This window comes from Mauremys reevesii, linkage group 16 (assembly GCF_016161935.1).
Source record: "Mauremys reevesii isolate NIE-2019 linkage group 16, ASM1616193v1, whole genome shotgun sequence".
NCBI classification, from domain to species: domain Eukaryota; kingdom Metazoa; phylum Chordata; order Testudines; family Geoemydidae; genus Mauremys; species Mauremys reevesii.
The window spans coordinates 8,710,415-8,716,633 of record NC_052638.1 but is presented as its reverse complement, the minus strand read 5'-3'; positions in this window follow the sequence as shown (position 1 = coordinate 8,716,633).

Here is a 6,219-nt window from a genome sequence, read left to right as displayed (position 1 = left end):
AGAACCATCACTCCACCCTTCCATGATCGCTGGGGGCTCTGATAAAAGGACACCTGTCATTGGCTGTGTGGGCCCATACATTGTCCTGGCTCTGGCCAGGTAGCTGCCCCAGCAGACCTCAGTCAAACTGCCCGAAACACAACAGACTCATTCAGTGTCAAAGGCGCTTGGCCATGTTTGTTGTTGACAAAGCACTTGTACTAGCACCCCCTAGACTTTGCATAGACACCAGCTCAGTCAGCAGTGGGACTCCCCCCTTGGCCAGATGTACCTTCTGTGGCCCCTCTTTTATACCCTGATACAAACAAGTTGTGTATTACCCCTCTCACGTGCTTAGTTACCACCCTACACCCTGCACCTGTTAGAACAATCGAGTCAAATAGGTAGCACTGTGTACACTTATTCTCGTATTTAGAGTTGTAGTCCTAGAACTGAAGGCCAGAAGGGACCACAGATCATCTAATCTGACCTTCTGGATATCACAGGCCACTAAACAGCACCCTGAACCCCCACACTTGGCTCTGGGCCAAGAAACAGAGCCCCGGTCATAACCATAGTAACCTTGAAGATGAAGGATCTGGTCCTGTGCTTGTGCAAAGCACAAGGAGAACGTGCCAGGGCAGTTTCCCCCTTCCCTGGTTCACCTGCTTTAGGCTCCAAGCTCCCAGCCATCACCACTGTTGGGGAGAGACTGTCTTCCCCTCACATACACTCAGTGATGAGCTGCCAAAATCTTAACAACAGGTTCCCTATAAAAAGTTCTGATTTAACAACGGGTTCCCTATAAAAAGTTCTGATTTAAGGGATGTGCGACAGCATGTATTTTTTGTACCAATAGGGTTACCATACGTCCATATTTTCCCAGGAGGTGATTAAGAACCGAAAAGCCTGACATGTCCAGGAAAATACAGATGTATTTTAACCCTACCTAAAGTTCTTTTTTAAAAAGATGGGGCTGAACTAGAAATGAGCTCCGTTTCACATGTGTGGGTGGTGATCAGGGACAGTCTCAATTTTTGGGTCTTTTTCTTATATAGGCTCCTATTACCCCTCACCCCCGTCCCGATTTTTCACACTTGCTGTCTGGTCACTCTAGGGTGTGCACATGTGTGGGTCCCAGCTGCTCCCTGCCCCCCCCCTCATTAAAGCAGGTGTGCAGGGTTACTGCCCTGGGAACTGCAGGGCACCAGTGGATGTGGGGCTGGCTGCAGATAGGGGCGTGGGGCAGGGCTAGCTGGAGGCAGGGAGTGACACGGGCTGGCTGTGGGCAGGTGATGCAGATGGGCGGGCTGCGGGTGGCTGTGGGCAGGGGGTGGCTGCAGGCGGCTGTGGACAGGGGGTGGCTGCAGGCAGGGGGTGGCTGTGGCAGGGGCTGCAGGCAGAGGCTGGCTGCGGGCAGATGGTGGCTGTGGCAGGGGCTGGCTGTGGGCAGAGGCGGCTGTGGGCAGCGGCTGGCTGCGGTGGCTGTGGGCAGGGGTGGGGCAGAGGCGGCTGTGGGCAGGGGCTGGCTGTGGGTGCCTGGGGCAGGGGCTGGCTGGGGGCAGAGGGCGGCTGTGGGCAGGGGTGGGGTAGGGGCGGCTATGGACAGGGGTGGCTGGGGCAGGAGCTGGCTGCGGGCAGAGGCGGCTGTGGGCAGGGGCTGGCTGCGGGTGGCTGTGGGCAGGGGCGGCTGTGGGTAGGGGCTGGCTGCGGGCAGGGGTGGCTGTGGGCAGGGGCTGGCTGGGGCTGGCTGGGGCGGCTGCGGGCAGGGGTGGCTGTGGGCAGGGGCTGGCTGGGGTGGCTGCAGGCAGGGGTGGCTGGGGCGGCTGGGGCAGGGACTGGCTGCAGGCAGGGGTGGCTGCGGGTGGCTGCGGGCAGAGGCGGCTGTGGGTAGGGGCTGGCTGGGGCAGGGGCTGGCTGGGGCAGGGGGTGGCTGCGGGCAGGGGGTGGCTGTGGCAGGGGGTGGCTGTGGCAGGGGCTGCAGGCAGAGGCTGGCTGCAGGCAGGGGGTGGCTGTGGCAGGGGCTGGCTGCGGGCAGAGGGCGGCTGCGGGCAGCGGCTGGCTGCGGGTGGCTGTGGGCAGGGGTGGGGCAGAGGCGGCTGCGGGCAGGGGTGGCTGTGGGCAGGGGTGGCTGGGGCTGGCTGGGGCGGCTGCGGGCAGGGGCGGCTGTGGGCAGGGGTGGCTGGGGTGGCTGTGGGCAGGGGCTGGCTGGGGCAGAGGCGGCTGTGGGCAGGGAAGGCGGGGAGGGGCAGGGGTGGCTGCGGGCAGAGGGTGGCTGGGGAGGGCTGGCTGGGGTGGCTGTGGCAGAGAAGGCGGGGAGGGGCAGGGGTGGGGCAGGGGCTGGCTGGGGTGGCAGGGGCAGGGGTGGCAGGGGCAGGGAAGGCGGGGAGGGGCAGGGGTGGCTGGGGAGGGGCTGGCTGGGGTGGCAGGGGCAGGGGTGGCAGGGGCAGGGAAGGCGGGGAGGGGGCAGGGGTGGGGCAGAGGGTGGCTGGGGAGGGCTGGCTGGGGTGGCTGTGGCAGAGAAGGCGGGGAGGGGCAGGGGTGGGGCAGGGGTGGCTGGGGAGGGGCTGGCAGGGGTGGCTGTGGCAGGGAAGGCGGGGGAGGGGCGCAGACACTCACACGGGGGGCGGGGGGGCAGGGAGCAGCAGGACGCAGCCGGGGACTCACCAGGCAGCAGCAGGAGTCCTGGGGCCAGAGGTCCAAAGAGCAGGAGCAGCAACAGGGCCAGGAGGCAGCTCACATGGCTCTCGCAGCGCAGCGCCCCCCGGCGGCCGGGAGGAGGAATTACAGGCTTCCCAGGCAGAGCCCATCAAAGCTTCCCTCGCAGGGAAGCTAGTTAACAAGCGGTTCTAAAACCACTTCTAAATTTAACAAGGGGTTCGCGCGAACCGGTGCGAACCGGCTCCAGCTCACCCCTGCATACACTCCTCCTTGACTGGCATGTTACGACTGCAAAGCCCCCTGATTTACACTTTGATATTCTCCACAACCCAGTCTCCTTTCTCTCACTAGACTATGCCCAGGGTAGTGCCTGCACTTACAAGTTACCAAACAGCTCTTTCCAAGCAAGTGCCTATGAGCATTACAAAGAAAACATTAACAACACTAACGGAACCAACCCCCATGCTAAGTAGTTTACCAGAGGTCATCCCACCTTCAGTCTTGGGTGCTGGTAGCGGCCAGTCCTTCCAAACCCTCAACTGGGTTCTCCCCATGGAAGAATGTGGGTGTGTGGAGGGGGGTAGAGAGACTGGATGCATAAAGGGACAGAGGTGAAAGGGGAGAGAGAAGAACTAGGTTGAAGATGAAGAAATAATTGATAATAGGGCGCATTGGTGTTTACATAGATAGGGGGTGACTGTTGCATGAACAAACTCCAGAAAGGAAGAGGGAAGAATGGACAAAGGAAGGGGAGGATAAAAGGACAAAAAAATAAAAATGACTCAATTTAAACTCAAGGAAAATTTGAACTGTGCAGAAAGGGTGGCCAGCACATCCCTCGGCCCACGCTGCCCGCAGCCCCCATTGGCCAGGAGGGCTGAACCGCGCCAGTGGGAGCCAAGATCGCCGAACCTGCGGATGCGGCAAGTAAACAAACCAGCCCGGCCCACCAGGGCTTTCCTGAACAAGCGGCGGCTCTAGTTTGAGAACGACTGCCCTAGGGCCCAAGCTGGACTGTAGAACCGCTGTGTCCCCTTCGCTCACTAGCCTGGAGACCTTTGACAGCGCTTTGCTAGTGAACAGTGAACCCCTCCAGGCTCGGTTCACTCTCAGCCACCAGCATCCAAAGTCAGGCCCAGTTGAATTCACGAATGCTACACCCAGCTAGTCATGAATAGACACAGGGCGGCACCCGCACATCCCTCAGTCCCAGCCTTGCACCCCAGAGCTGTGCATCGTGTACTGCTCAGGACCCCAACACCCCCGAATGGTGTCAACTCATTAAAAGTCCGTCATTCCATCAATGGGTGATGAACATGCCCCAGCTTTAACGTGAGTAGAGATCCCCCAAACACTCCAGCCAAAAGTGCCCTGGTTTAGAAAAACAATGGAACAAGCTTATTAACCAGAGAGAGATAAAAGTCAGCACTGGTTAGAAAAGAAGAGAAGATCGTGGTTGTATCCTAACTCCTAAACTTTACCAAGCTGAATAAGATTTGAAAGCAAAAAGGTATCTCTCTGCCCAAAAACTTTCTGCAGGCCATACTGACTGGAAGGCTTTCCGGCCAAGACCTCCCATCCCGCACCCCTCCACACACCCACACACGGACTTACACTTCAGTGTTGGTTCTTTATCTTTCACACACTCTTGCCACCATGTGTTGAGATGGGGAGGACAGGATCTAGGGAAGCCATTGTCTAATCTATACCCTCCTCCTCTCTGTGAGGATTACCCCCACCCAATCAGGATTACCTCCACTCAATCAGTGCAGGCAAGAGCATAGGAAGAGTCAGAAAAGGAGTGCATATTTATGGGTTTCAGAGTAGCAGCCGTGTTAGTCTGTATCCGCAAAAAGAACAGGGGTACTTGTGGCTCCTTAGAGATGAACAAATTTATTTGAGCATTAGCTTTCGTGAGTTACAGTCTACTTCATCGGATGCATGTATTTATAGGGACATCAAGAATAGCCAGAGTTATGAGAATTGTATTAAAACACTTGGTAAGTGCATAGCCTTAGCCTCGGGTGTAAGACAATCTAACTATTAGAGAGCAGCATGTGTAAAACAATTAAAAGAAAAGCCAGTTATAAAAACATGGTCCTTTATAGAGGCTTCAATCCTGCAAACCCTTAAGCATGTGCTTAACTGTACACTAGTTGACTTCAGCAAGGGGGCCGTCTGAACCCACGGAACAGCAATTCCCAGCAGATGTTTCCATTTCCTCTTTGACCGACAAGCAGCTGAACCAATTATAGGGAAGAGAGTTTTTGGCCCCTGTTCTGAGCATCTTCACTTCAAGGGTTCCATGAGCCGCTAAAGCAGGGGTAGGCGAGGGCCACAGCTAGGTGGGGAAATTGCAGGGCCACGAAGGTAGGGCTGGAGCATGGGGTTGGGGTACGGGAGGGAGTGCGGGTGTGGTTTGCAGGAAGGGCTCAGGAAAGGGGTTGGAGTGTAGGAGGGTGCAGGGTGCAGGGGACACAGAGCAGGGGGGTTGGGTGCAGGAGGGGGCTCATGGGAGGGGATTGGGGTTCAGGAGGGGGCTCAAGGCTGGGGGCTGGGGTGCAGAGTCCAGGAGGGTTTGGGGTGTGTACTTGTATCTCCATGTGTTTTCTTCTAAGTAGCATCAGTGAAGCATTTGATCAGCTTCTTGAGAAAGAACTATTCGGAGTGAGTGCCCAGTCAAGAAAGACTTAACTGACAATGGACTTTGGGAGACACCAATCCGCATCTGAGCTTGCCTGGGAATGTTCAAAGTATGATGTAAACAATGGTGTCAGCCTGCAAAAAGCGGAATCATTCATGGACATGTGACTTGCCCAGGTGGCTACAAACTCAGTCTTGGTGCTGTGATTTTGCACAGGAGAACAAAGGGGTTTTTGCCCACAAGAGAGAGAATATAAAAGGCCCTGGAAGCCCTTCCATTTGGTCTTCAGCTGGCTCAAGAGATGGCCTCTCCGCGCCAAAGAGATGCCTGGAAGAAACTGGAACAAAGGACTGTAACTGCGGGGGTGTGAGTGACTGCTGGACCCAGGCCATAAGCCACGGTGTTGGTTTGAAAAGTATTGGGCCCAGACTAGGAAGGAGTCTAGTCTGTGAAAGAAGCTTATTGGGACATCTCTGAGGGTGAGATTTACCTGTATTCAGTTTCCTACTGTATTAGGCTGAGACTTGCGTGTTTTGCTTTATTTTACTTGGTGACATACTTTGTTCTGTCTGTTATTACTTGAAACCACTTAAATCCTACTTTTTACACTTAATAAAATCACTTTTGTTTATTAATTAACCCAGAGTAAGTAATTAATACTGGGGGAGCAAACAGCTGTGCCTATGACTATATCAGTGTTATAGAGGGCAGGCAATGTATGAGTTTACCCTGTATAAGCTTTATACAGAGTAAGACAGATGTACTCGGGGTTTAGGCTCCCAGAAAGACTGAATACTGGGTGCTGGGAAAGTCCCTGTTTACTGAGAACCCTGGGCTAAGTGAATCTTAGTTTCTGTGAACTGCAGGGGCGTGGCCCAACCTCTTGGTCTGTGCTGGAGCCGACTGGTGCGTCCAGCTCAGCAAGAGGAGTGGAG